The sequence below is a fragment of the Pseudorca crassidens genome, chromosome 4, assembly GCF_039906515.1.
Source record: "Pseudorca crassidens isolate mPseCra1 chromosome 4, mPseCra1.hap1, whole genome shotgun sequence".
In the NCBI taxonomy this organism is placed as follows: Eukaryota; Metazoa; Chordata; class Mammalia; order Artiodactyla; family Delphinidae; genus Pseudorca; species Pseudorca crassidens.
In genome coordinates this window covers 135,398,805-135,413,357 of record NC_090299.1, presented here as the reverse complement: position 1 = coordinate 135,413,357, position 14,553 = coordinate 135,398,805, and the positions used below count along the sequence as shown (strand labels likewise).

General features: G+C 40.5%; 1 long non-coding RNA gene across 1 annotated transcript in view; it reads right to left on the bottom strand.

Moving 5' to 3' along the window:
• Nucleotides 1–14,553, bottom strand: part of LOC137223997 (uncharacterized) — a 160,142-nt gene that overhangs the window by 131,519 nt on the left and 14,070 nt on the right. The window contains exon 2 of the long non-coding RNA XR_010943173.1: nt 911–975. This is a non-coding gene — a long non-coding RNA (uncharacterized lncRNA). The remainder of the gene's footprint in view (nt 1–910; nt 976–14,553) is intronic.

The window sequence follows — 14,553 nt, the reverse complement described above, 5'->3', positions numbered from 1 at the left end:
GGGAAAGCGGCAACACCCAGCAAGGGAGACTGAGACGATGTAGTCCATGAGACAGAGGGAAATCATGAGGGTGTGATGTCTTGAAAAACAGGTGGAAAATGGGCATTAAGGAGAAGTAAATCATTCATGAGTCAAAGCTGCTCTTAGGTCACATTAAGAACTGAGAACTCGTGGGAGGGAGACACAAGAGGGAGGGGATATGGGGATATATGCATACGTATAACTGATTCACTTTGTTATTCAGCAGCAACTAACACAACAATGTAAAGCAATTATACTCCAAGAAAGATGTTTTTAAAAAAAACCTGAGAACTCTCTATTGCACTTTGCAGTGTGAAGTTATTGATGACCTTGATGATACTAAATTCAAACAACAGGAGAAAAACCTTAACAATTAAAACACTATAATTGGATTTGGTAAGTGTGGTAGGCAGAATAATGATTCCCCCCACACCCTTCCCCCAGAGATCTCCTGTCCTAATCCCTGGAACCTGTGAATATGCTGTAACATGGCAAATGGGAATTAAAGTTGCAAAAGGAATTAAGGTTACAAATCAGCTGACCTTAAAATAGGGAGGTTGGGCTTCCCTGGTGGCGCAGTGGTTGGGAGTCCGCCTGCCGATGCAGGGGACACGGTTCGTGCCCCGGTCCAGGAAGATCCCACATGCCACGGAGTGACTGGGCCCGTGAGCCATGGCTGCTGAGCCTGCGCGTCCGGAGCCTGTGCTCCGCAATGGGAGAGGCCACAACAGTGAGAGGCCCGCGTACCGCAAAAAAAAGTAAATAAAATAAAATAAAATAGGGAGGTTATCATGGACTATTCAGTGGGCCCAGTGTAACCTCAAGGGTCCTCAAAAGTGGGAGGAGAGGCAGAAGAGGAGATCAGAGTGATGCAATGGGATCGACTCACCCTTGATAGCTTTGAAGACGGAGGAAGGGGGCCATGAGTCAAAACATGCCGGTGGCTTCCAGCAGCTGGAAAAGGCAAAAACAAAAGGATTCCCTCTTAGAGCCCTTGAGAAAAGAATACAGGCCTGCGAACACCTTGATTTTAGCCCAGTCAAGGCTCTTGGCCAACTTCTGACCTACAGAACGGTAAAATCATAAACTTGTGTTGTGCTAAGCCACTAAGTTTGCGGTAGTTTTTTGTAGTAGCTCTAGAAAACGAATACAGTAAGAAAGCTGTTCACTGTACCATCCCCTTCTCTTAGTTTTCAGGCTTTAAGGCCTCATGGCTGTCACAGTTAAACTATAAAGGTATTTGTGGTTTAGTGCGTCTGACGCTAATTTTTCACAATCAGTCTAAAGTCAAGTTACAAATTTCCAAGCAACTGATGCACAATGACGATAAAAAGCCCCATGTGAAGACAATTATTGCTAGGCCTCTCAAAGTCCTAAGTGAATTAGAAATGTTAATTCAAAGTAGAGATTTGAGAGACAGAGAGAGCAGTTAATAATAGTTTTCTCATGTTCTTGGGGCACCTGAAATCTTACAGAATTGTGTCTAACAACAAAAGAAGTCTGGACCAGCGATATACTTCATTGGAATAAAAGCTAAACACATCACAATGCGAGAAAGGGAAAATGAGCAAATAATGGCAGAAGTCTTGAAATAACCAAACTGTATAATGTGAAGGGGGAACAGAGAATCCTCGCAACAGAAGGCAATTCAGGCACAAGGCAAGCATAAAATTCTACATACTTGCATGAGATTATAGTCTCCTTTGGATTTTCCCTGTATCAGAGAATCATATCATCATCCACCAGTGGCCCAAATCATCAACTCTGGCATCAGCTTTATCTTCTCCCTCTTCTCTTATAGTATCGGATCCATCATCAACTCCGGTCACCCTAACTCACTCATCTCTCTCTATTCTCACAGGTGTTCATCTGGATTGGACCACCTCCATCTCTTACCTAGTTTACTCCAAAGCTTCCTGACTTCTTCCCTGGCCCCTAGGCTTCCCCTTTCCAGGTCATTCTTCAGACTTCTGAAGTGATCTTCTTAAAGCACAAATAGAACCACATATTCCCTAGTTAAATCCCCCAGGGGCTTCTGGAGCCTTTGTCATGAAGTTCAAACTCCTTAGCATAGATTATAGAGTAGTTCTAATAATTTCCTCTTATTTTTCTCCTTCCCCCAACCTGCTACTCTTTTCCTGAATTATAACAAATTCCATATCGTGGCTGGGATCCACCACAATTTTTCTAGCCACCGATCCTTGCGTAGGTAGTTTTCTCTGCTCGGACTACGCCCTCTAACTTCCCCTAATGGCCTTCACCTGGCTAATCTTATGCATGCTTCAGATCTCAGCAAACAATAGCAGGTTTTCCACACAGCCTTCCTAGATCTTAGAAATCAAGTTGAATGCCACTCCTATGGGCTCCCCAAACATCCTATAACCATATATCATATTGTAATTGCGTTTTTGTTTTCCTGTCTCCACACTAAAATGTTAACTCCTTGAATGAAAGGACTTTATTCTAATCAAAGTTAACTATTGCACCAAGCAAAATGCCTGACATGTAGTTGGTTTTTGATAAATGTTTTTCAAATGAGGTAAAAAATATATAACATATATTTGGAAAGAAAAAAGTACAGAATTCACTGTTTCCATCTGACTAAATGCTGATATTGTTTGCTAGAATGAGGTAACCAAAATTTAGCCTAAGAAGCCAGCACTGTTAGAAATTTTGTAGTTATTTATCCTCAGCCAAATGTCAAATAAGTATACAGCACTTAATGCTACCTTTTTCAAACGGGCCTCAGCAATATTAACCAATAATCATAAGATTTCCTGCTGTTTCCTCAGTAAACAGTGCTAAATGCTAGTCATATCACTAAGAGGACTTCACAATTTCTTCCCTCTTCCCACTTCTGCTGAGGGTTTAATTCACCAGGTGCTCTGCCCTCACCAGCCAGGCTTTCTACGATAAATTTCCTCTCTCCGGTGCTACCATTCCCCTAGGCTTAATCGAACTCATGATCAGACACAAGATGTTGACATTATATCTAACAGGTTTAGCTTCTAAATTCTCCTGTAGTCACAGATAATATGTCTTGTCTTTTACCATCTCGCCTTGTATTAACCAATAGGAATAGCTTGATCTGGCTTCTAGTTAAATGTCCTTTGTCAAGTCACAAAACTAGTTTTTTTCATTTCTCCAGCTATAAATTTTCATGACATTGGGATATTTGGAAGTTTAATAATTTGACTGTAGAAAACATTTGCAGATGAACAGGATACTGAAATAATGTGACTATTCCCTGAATGCAATCTTTCCCTCCCATTACCAGTACAGATACAGCAAAGCAGTGGAAAATTTTGCAGTTCTGCAGTGTAAACATTCTTAGATATTAGACAACATTGTGAAGGACCAAAGTGGTGATGAATCTCAGTAAGTACTGTTTAGAATGGCTCCGAAAAACAGAATGTGCTCTCTGTATGACTTTACATTTTAGCACCAAGAAACTAAATGCTTATTGCTACTGGAAGTTAATAATTATTCTCCAATCATATATTGCACATTGTGTGTTCTCACTCTTTTCTATGTGGTTTTTAATCATAGAAATGGGAAGTTTACAGTTCCTGCTGTCTGGAATAAAACTACATCATATTCAGTAGTTTGCAACCTAATAACAAAAAATTAAGCAGAACAAAATCAAGTTTATAAAAGAAATCTACCAATCTTTTAAACAAGCAGTCATGTAATAAAGGACTCACTGAATTATAGTTCCTCTGTTCTTTGTAAGGAACTAGTCAACTTTTCTGCAAAACAGGTGAGACTGAATTTCTCTGTGACTCAGCACACATTTTAATCATCCCTGTATCACAGCTGACAGCTCTTTTCTGAAAAATTTGGTTCTGAGCAAGTTAATCAAAATTCCACTTCCAGAATTATGATATTTGGTATTGTTTCATTAAGTTTTATTTTTAGTAAGGCAGAAATTTTCACATGTAGAAGACGCTTGAAAATTATCCTTTGAGCTCTCTTTTCTACCACTAAGTCATATTAAAGCTTTGCTAAGCAGAGTCACTGCTGGAACAAATCATTAATTGAAAGGTAAAACCTTAGGATGCCTACCTCTGACTCCACGATATTTGATAGTGCTTTAATTCTAAATAATTAACTCAACGCAGAAAAAAAAAAGCACAGTAATAACTATCATCACTTGACAACTACCGTGTCGTGTCTGTTTCTATGGAGATAGAGTTATTTGATTCTCTCGCCTAATAATCATTTTAAAATCTAACCTGAGCATCTATGTCTTTGGATCAATCAGTTTTATGCATTTATATTTATTGTAACTACTGTTACGTTTGGATTTATTCCTGACAGACTATTTTACACCCCTATTTACCATATTTTCTTTTTTCCACCCTCTCCTTTCCTATATTCCATTGGATGAAGGAACTATCCTTTTGCTGGTTTATTTCTATACTTCCGGTGGTGACCACTAATTTTTTTGATAGCACATATATGTTTACTTTCTCTTATCACTTTTAAGCCTATCCATAGCTAAATTTTTCCCTTTTAAAATGTCAAGAGCTAGCTCACAGGGCAGATTTGTGTGAATTAGAGAAAGGTAACTCTCCCTGAGGAAAAAAATCATTTTAAGTTAGCCTGGGGATTTTTCTGGAGCCCTGCCAGGCAAGCAGACCTACCTCCCTATATGCACATGTGTACATACTTCTCTCCGCAGTTCAAGTGACCCATTCAACTCAGATCTCACCTCCATCCCACCTATTAGCTAGTAAGACAATCACGTGAGGGCTAGAACTCTGGCCCTAATTATCTCTCTGAGAAGTCTCTGTAATGTAAATGATGCCTCTTTGGTGTGATGCCATTAAAGCAGCACAGACCTGAAGCTCCCTATGCTGTAGGGTTGCCCGAACAAGGCGAAAGCTTCAGCATACACTTACCACCTCTGGCCTCTCCACAACAGTGTGGTCAGCATATAAAATGCTTTAGGTCTGGATTGCTTGGCATATATTTTAGCTTGTTTTCATCCTTCATTGTTTAAACAGTGAACCTTACCAAGTTAGTTACTCATGCTAACTTCCCTTATCTCAAAGTATCTTAGATGTATTTCTCTTCTTGTTTGAGTACTTTGTCCTAGAGCACGAGTTGGCAAACTTTTCTGTAAAGGACCAGACAGCAAATATCTTAAGTTTGTAGACCATACATTCTGTCGTAACTACTCAGCTCTGCCATCATGGCAGGAAAGAAGCCATAGATTATACACAAGCGAATGAGTGGCACTGGGTTCTAATAAAATGTATTTACGAAAACATGTGTTGGACCAGTTTTGACCCATAGCCCATAGTTTTCTGACTCTTGTCCTAGAGTATGTTCAGAAAGGCTCATTGTGTGGTAAATATTCTGAAGCACTGTGTATGTCATGATTCTTTATGTGCCTTTAAATAATCCAGCTGGGAAAAATTCTAGATTCAAATGTCTTTTTATTCAACACTCTAAAAATAGTATTCCATTATCCAACATTGCTATTGCACAATCTGATAACAATGAAATCCTTGTTAGATGGAGAGGATCTGCTTTTAATCTCTGGAAACTATTAGAATTTTTCTCTTAGACTTAGTTTTTCTTACATTTCACCAGCATATGCATGGGTATAAGTTATCATTTTTCTATTCTGTTTCCCACTGCATAAAATTTGTCAATTCATTGCATGAATATCTTTCCTTCGCTTAAGGAAAACATTCATTGTTTTTAAATTATTTCCTTCTATTCAGTTTGTCTCGCCATCTGAAACACCTCTTAACAAATATCGATGCTACTTCTATTTTCCTTAATTCTTAATTTTTTGTCATGTGGTCCTTCACTTTATCCCTTTCTGATGCCTTTGGAGTAAGGTCCTGGACCTCATCTTCCAGCTCTCTCATTTATCTTCCATTGTATCCATATAGCTTCTCAGTCCCTCTATTGAGTCCTTGATTTAAGCTATCATATTTTTCATACTAAGCCTTTCCAGTTGAATTGTATACATGACTGTTTTCTCCTTCATATGTCCAATTTCCTATCTACATTTGAGGAAAATTACTCTACCTATTTGTAACATAAAATCTGATTAAGCAGGGCTTAAACCAATTAAGCTGTTTACTTTTCACAAATAGCAAGAGGTTTCGAAGTAAATGGTTGCTAGAAGTTCAAAGTGTTAGCGTCAAGATCTCTTCTTCCCACTGTCTTTCCCTCATGGTGGCCAGATGGTGAATGCCTCCAGACATCTTCCAGCTGGAAGGTAGCTGGAAGAAGGGAGGGCAAGGAGAAGGAAGAAGAAGCAATACCTTTATCAGGCAAAGACTTTCCCAGAATTCCTCAGCGGACGTCTTCTATCTGATTAGCTACCACTGTGTTGCATATCCAACTCAGGCTGCAAGGCCATCTTAATGTTAGGTTTTTGGCTTCCCAGACTCTCATAGTAGAGGAAGGTAAGACAAAAGCTGGTCACAAAGGATACTGAGTGAGCCTACAATGCACAGTATCTGCCACAATCCTTATTTCTCTGAGATTTTGTTTGCTTATTTTAAATTCTTTGTTTGCGGGGGTGCTGGGAAGATGGCGGAACAGTAAGACGCGGAGATCACCTTCCTCCCCACAGATACACCAGAAATACATCTATACGTGGAACAACTCCTACGGAGCACCTACTGAACGCTGGCAGAAGACCTCAGACCTCCCAAAACGCAAGAAACTCCCCACGCACCTGGGTAGGGCAAAGGAAAAAAAGAGTAAACAGAGACAAAAGGATAGGGACGGGACCTGCACCAGTGGGAGGGAGCTGTGAAGGAGGAAACGTTTCCACACACTAGGAAGCCCCTTCGCGGGCGGAGACTGCGGGTGGCGGAGGGGGGAAGCTTCGGCGCCGCGGAGGAGAGCACAGCAACAGGGGTGCGGAGGGCAAAGCAGAGAGATTCCCGCACAGAGGAACAGGGCCGACCGGCACTCACCAGGCTGAGAGGCTTCTCTGCTCACCCGCCGGGGCGGGTGGGGCTGGTAGTTGAGGCTCAGGCTTCGGTCGGAGCGCCGGGAGAGGACTGGGGTTGGCGGCGTGAACACAGCCTGCAGGGGGCTAGTGCGCCACGGCTAGCCGGGAGGGAGTCCGGGGAAAAGTCTGGACCTGCCGAAGAGGCAAGAGACTTTTTCTTCCCTCTTTGTTTCGTGGTGCGCGAGGAGAGGGATTAAGAGCGCTGCTTAAAGGAGCTCCAGAGACGGGCGCGAGCCGCGGCTAAAAGCGCGGACCCCAGAGACGGGCGGGAGACGCTAAGGCTGCTGCTGCCGCCACCAAGGGGCCTGTGTGCGAGCACAGGTCACTATCCACACCCCCCTTCAGGGGAGCCTGTGCAGCCCGTCACTGCCAGGGTCCCGGGATCCAGGGACAACTTCCCCGGGAGAACGCACAGCGCGCCTCAGGCTGGTGCAACGTCACGCCGGCCTCTGCCGCCGCAGGCCCGCCCCGCATACGTCCCCCTCCCTCCCCGCCGGCCTGAGTGAGCCAGAGCCCCCGAATCAGCGGCTCCTTTAACCCCGTCCTGTCTGAGCAAAAAAACAGACGCCCTCTGGCGACCTACACGCAGAGGCGGAGCCAAATCCAAAGCTGAACCCCGGCAGCTGTGTGAACAACGAACAGAAAGGGAAATCTCTCCCAGCCGCTTCAGGAGCAGCGGATTAAAGCTCCACAATCAACTTGATGTACCGTGCCTGTGTGGAATACCTGAATAGACAACGAATCATCCCAAATTGAGGAAGTGGACTTCGAAAGCAAGATCTATGATTTTCTCCCCTTTTCCTCTTTTTGTGAATGTGTATGTGTATGCTTCTCTGTGAGATCTTGTCTGTATAGCTTTGCTTCCACCATTTGTGCTAGGTTTCTATCCGTCCATTGTTTTTTTTTAAATTTTTTTCTTAATAATTAATTTTAATAACTCTATTATACTTTTCTTTCTTTCTTTCTTTCTTTCTTTCTTTCTTTCTTTCTTTCTTTCTTTCTTTCTTTCCTTCCTTCCTTCCTTCCCTCCTTTAGACAACGAATCATCCCAAATTGAGGAGGTGGACTTTGAGAGCAACATTTATGATTTTTTCCCCTTTACCTCTTTTTGTGAGGGTGTATGTGTATGCTTCTGTGTAAGATTTTGTCTGTACAGCTTTGCTTCCACCATTTGTCCTAAGGTTCTATCAGTCCCTTTTTTTTTCTAAATAATTATTTTTTAATTCAATAACTTTATTATACTTTATTTTATTTTACTGTATCTTCTTTCTTTCTGTCTTTTTTCCTTCCTTCCCTCCTTCCTTCCTTCCTTCCTTCCTCCCTCCCTCACTCCCTCCTCTCTTTCCTTCTTGCCTTCTTTCCTTCTTTTCTTTCTTCCTTCCTTCCTTCCTTCCCTTCTTTCTTTCTTTCTCTCTTTCTTCCTACTTCTACTAATTCTCTCTAATTTCTCTCCCTTTTATTCTGAGCCGTGTGGATGAAAGGCTCTTACTGCTCCAGCCAGGAGTCAGGGCTCTGCCTCTGAGGTGGGAGAGCCAACTTCAGGACACTGGTCAACAAGAGACCTCCCAGCTCCACATAATATCAAATGGCGAAAATCTCCCAGAGACCTCCATCCTAACACCAGCACCCAGCTTCACTCAACGACCAGCAAGCTATAGTGCTGGACAACCTATGCCAAACAACTAGCAAGACAGGAACACAACCCCACCCATTAGCAGAGAGGCTGCCTAAAATCATAATAAGTCCACAGACACCCCAAAACACACCACCAGACGTGGACCTGCCCACCAGAAAGACAAGATCCAGCCTCATCCACCACAACACAGGCACTAGTCCCCTCCACCAGGAAGCCTACACAAACCACTGAACCAACGTTAGCCACTGGAGACAGACATCAAAAACAACGGGAACTACGAACCTGCAGCCTGCAAAAAGGAGACCCCAAACACAGTAAGATAAGCAAAATGAGAAGACAGGAAAACACACAGCAGATGAAGGAGCAAGATAAAAACCCACCAGACCTAACAAATGAAGAGGAAATAGGCAGTCTTCCTGAAAAAGAATTCAGAATAATGATAGTAAAGATGATCCAAAATCTTGGAAATAGAATGGACAAAATGCAAGAAACATTTAACAAGGACCTAGAAGAAATAAAGATGAAACAAACAATGATGAACAACACAATAAATGAAATTAAAAGTACTCTAGATGGGATCAATAGCAGAATAACTGAGGCAGAAGAACGGATAAGTGACCTGGAAGAAAAAATAGTGGAAATAACTACTGCAGAGCAGAATAAAGAAAAAAGAATGAAAAGAACTGAGGACAGTCTCAGAGACCTCTGGGACAACATTAAACGCACCAACATTTGAATTATAGGGGTTCCAGAAGAAGAAGAGAAAAAGAAAGGGACTGAGAAAATATTTGAAGAGATTATAGTTGAAAACTTCCCTAATATGGGAAAGGAAAGAGTTAATCAAGTCCAGGAAGCACAGAGAGTCCCATACAGGATAAATCCAAGGAGAAATAAGCCAAGACACATATTAATCAAACTGTCAAAAATTAAATACAAAGAAAGCATATTAAAAGCAGCAAGGGAAAAACAACAAATAACACACAAGGGAATCCCCATAAGGTTAACAGCTGATCTCTCAGCAGAAACTCTGCAAGCCAGAAGGGACTGGCAGGACATACTGAAAGTGATGAAGGAGAAAAACCTGCAACCAAGATTACTCTACCCTGCAAGGATCTCATTCAGATTTGATGGAGAAATTAAAACCTTTACAGACAAGCAAAAGCTGATAGAGTTCAGCACCACCAAACCAGCTTTACAAAAAATGCTAAAGGAACTTCTCTAGACAAGAAACACAAGAGAAGAAAAGACCTATAATAACGAACCCAAAACAATTTAGAAAATGGGAATAGGAACATACATATTGATAATTACCTTAAATGTAAATGGACTAAATGCTCCTACCAAAAGACACAGATTGGCTGAACGGATACAAAAATAAGACCCATATATATGCTGTCTACAAGAGACCCACTTCAGACCTAGAGACACATACAGACTGAAAGTAAGGGGATAGAAAAAGATATTCCATGCGAATGGAAACCAAAAGAAAGCTGGGGTAGCAATTCTCATATCAGACAAAATACACTTTAAAATAAAGACTAAATTTACCAAAGAATAAATTTACCAAATCAAGCCTTGGTAAATTTAAGAAAATTGAAATTGTATCAAGTATCTTTTCTGACCACAACGCCATGAGACTAGATATCAATTACAGAAAAATATCTGTAAAAACTACAAACACATGGAGGCTAAACAATACACTACTTAATAACGAAGTGATCACTGAATAAATCAAACAGGAAATTTAAAAATACCTAGAAACAAATGACAGTGGAGACACAACAACCCAAAACCTATGGGATGCAGCAAAAGCAGTTCTAAGAGGGAAGTTTATAGCAATACAAGCCCACCTTAAGAAGCAGGAAACATCTCGAATAAACAACCTAACCCTGCACCTCAAGCAATTAGAGAAAGAAGAACAAAAAAACCCCAAAGTTAGCAGAAGGAAAGAAATCATAAAAATCAGATCAGAAATAAATGAAAAAGAAATGAAGGAAACAATAGCAAAGATCAATAAAACTAAAAGCTGTTTCTTTGAGAAGATACACAAAATTGATAAACCATTAGCCAGACTCATCAATAAAAGAAGGCAGAAGACTCAAAATCAATAGAATTAGAAATGAAAAAGGAGAAGTAACAACTGACACTGCAGAAATACAAAAGATCATAAGAGATTACTACAAGCAACTCTATGCCAATAAAATGGACAATCTGGAAGAAATGGACAAATTCTTAGAAATGCACAACCTGCCAAGACTGAATCAGGAAGAAATAGAAAATATGAACAGACCAATCACAAGCACTGAAATTGAAACTGTGATTAAAAATCTTCCAACAAACAAAAGCCCAGGACCAGATGGCTTCACAGGCGAATTTTATCAAACATTTAGAGAAGAGCTAACACCTATCATTCTCAAACTCTTCCAAAATATAGCAGAGGGAGGAACACTCCCAAATTCCTTCTACGAGGCCACCATCACCTTGATACCAAAACCAGACAAGGATGTCACAAAGAAAGAAAACTACAGGCCAATATCACTGATGAACATAGATGCAAAAATCCTCAACAAAATACTAGCAAACAGAATCCAACAGCATATTAAATGGATCATACACCAGGATCAAGTGGGGTTTATCCCAGGAATGCGAGGATTCTTCAGTATATGCAAATCAATTAATGTGATACACCATATTAACAAATTGAAGGAGAAAAACCATATGATCATCTCAATAGATGCAGGAAAAGCTTTCAACAAAATTCAACACCCACTTATGATAAAAACCCTCCAGAAAGTAGGCCTAGAGGGAACTTACCTCAACATAATAAAGGCTGTATATGACAAACCCACAGCCAACCTCTTTCTCAATGGTGAAAAACTGAAACCGTTTCCACTAAGATCAGGATGAGAAAAGGTTGTCCACTCTCACCACTATTATTCAACATAGTTTTGGAAGTTTTAGCCACAGCAATCAGAGAAGGAAAAGAAATAAAAGGAATCCAAATTGGAAAAGAAGAAGTAAAACTGTCACTGTTGGAGATGACATGATACTATACATAGAGAATCCTAAAGGTGCTACCAGAAAACTACTAGAACTAATCAAAGAATTTGGTAAAGTAGCAGGATACAAAACTAATACATAGAAATCTCTTGCATTCCTACACACTAATGATGAAAAATCTGAAAGTGAAATAAGGAAACACTCCCATATACCATTGCAACCAAAAGAATAAAATACCTAGGAATAAACATACCTAAGGAGACCAAAGGCCTGTATGCAGAAAACCAGAAGACACTGATGTAAGGAATTAAAGATGATACAAACAGATGGAGAGATATACATGTTACTGTACTGGAAGAATCAACATTGCGAAAATGACTAAACTACCCAAAGCAATCTACAGATTCAATGCAATCCCTATCAAACTACCACTGGCATTTTTCACAGAATGAGAACAAAAAATTTCACAATTTGTATGGAAACACAAAAGACCCCGAATAGCCAAAGCAATCTTGAGAACAAAAAACGGAGCTGGAGGAATCAGGCTCCCTGACTTCTGACTATACTACAAAGCTACAGTAATCAAGACAGTATGGTACTGGCACAAAAACAGAAACATAGATCAATACAACAGGATAGAAAGCCCAGAGATAAACCCACGCACATATGGACACCTTATCTTTGATAAAGGTGGCAGGAATGTACAGTGGAGAAAGGACAGCCTCTTCAATAAGTGGTGCTGGGAAAACTGGACAGCTACATGTAAAAGTATGAGATTAGATCACTCCCTAACACCATACACAAAAATAAGCTCAAAATGGATTAAAGACCTAAATGTAAGGCCAGAAACTATCAAACTCTTAGAGGAAAACATAGGCAGAACACTCTATGACATAAATCACAGCAAGATCGTTTTTGACCCACCTCCTAGAGAAATGGAAATAAAAACAAAAATAAACAAATGGGACCTAATGAAACTTCAAAGCTTTTGCACAGCAAAGGAAACCATAAACAAGACCAAAAGACAACCCTCAGAATGGGAGAAAATATTTGCAAATGAATCAACGGACAAAGGATTAATCTCCAAAATTTACAAGCAGCTCATGCAGCTCAATAACAAAAAAACAAACAACCCAATCCAAAAATGGGCAGAAGACCTAAATAGACATTTCTCTGAAGAAGATATATAGACTGCCAACAAACACATGAAAGAATGCTCAACATCACTAATCATTAGAGAAATGCAAATCAAAACTACAATGAGATATCATCTCACACCAGTCAGAATGGCCATCCTCAAAAAATCTAGAAACAATAAATGCTGTAGAGGGTGTGGAGAAAAGGGAACACTCTTGCACTGCTGGTGGGAATGTGAATTGGTTCAGCCCCTATGGAGAACAGTATGGAGGTTCCTTAAAAAACTACAAATAGAACTACCATATGACCCAGCAATCCCACTACTGGGCATATTCCCTGAGAAAACCAAAATTCAAAAAGAGTCATGTACCAAAATGTTCATTGCAGCTCTATTTACAATAGCCCGGAGATGGAAACAACCTAAGTGCCCATCGTCAGATGAATGGATAAAGAAGATGTGGCACATATATACAATGGAATATTACTCAGCCATAAAAAGAAACGAAATTGATCTATTTGTAATGATGTGGATAGACCTAGAGTCTGTCATGCAGGGTGAAGTAAGTCAGAAAGACAAAGACAAATACCGTATGCTAACATATATAAGTGGAATTTAAGAAAAAAAATGTCATGAAGAACCTAGGGGTAAGACAGTAATAAAGACACCGACCTACTGGAGAACGGACTTGAGGATATGGGGAGGGGGAAGGGTGAGCTGTGACAGGGTGAGAGAGAGGCATGGACATATATACACTAACAAACGTAAGGTAGATAGCTAGTCGGAAGCAGCCGCATGGCACAGGGATATCGGCTCAGTGCTTTGTGACAGCCTGGAGGGGTGGGATAGGGAGGGTGGGAGGGAGGGAGACGCAAGAGGGAAGAGATATGGGAACAAATGTATATGTATAACTGATTCACTTTGTTATAAAGCAGAAACTAACACACCATTGTAAGGCAATTAAACCCCAATAAAGATGTTAAAAATAAATTCTTTGTTTGGTCCGTGTATCTGTTCATCTGGTGTAGTTTTTAAATTTGTGGTATTTTTTAATAATGTTCTCAAACTTAAAATGTCTTAGAAAGTCATCCCTTAGAAGAAAGAGGTGCTACAGACCTCATCTAGCAATAGATGCCTCAGAGGAGAGGTGTGAGTCCAGGGCCTTTATTTAATGGGAAAGAGGAAGATACCCTCATGGTGTTGTTATGGACTGTACTTCTGTCCTGGCACTGTTCCTTTGCAGTCTCCCACAGTTAAAGGGATCTGCACCTACTGTTCATCTCTCTCTACCCCAGCTAGGCGTGGTGTTACCCAACTACCTATTGCTAATGCTGGCCTGGCAGCTGGTAGGCAAGCTAAAGACAGGTCACATAGTGACAATTCTCTGGAATTGTTGAAGACCAGCAACCTTGCAACCAGAGAGAGGGCTAGAGAGAGGGGGGATAGGATAGGGCAAATTAAAAAGCCACAAAGCTCACTGTTCTTACCAAGTTTCATTATTCAAGTTTCAAGAATAAATGTCCTTCAAATTGTGGCAAGCCTTTAGTTAATTTTCAGAGTTCTGAAACAGTTGACTTTGATCATTCTTTTCCAGTGTTCTTTTCGCTTTTTATAAGGAACAGTGTTTTGGAGATTCTTATTCCATATTTCTGGAAGTGCTTCTCACCCAGTACATCATTTTCAGAATTTCCTTATATAAAAATACATATAGATGGTACAGGTATAGAAATAATATATGATAAGCCTGTTTTTCTTCATGTCAAATATTATTAG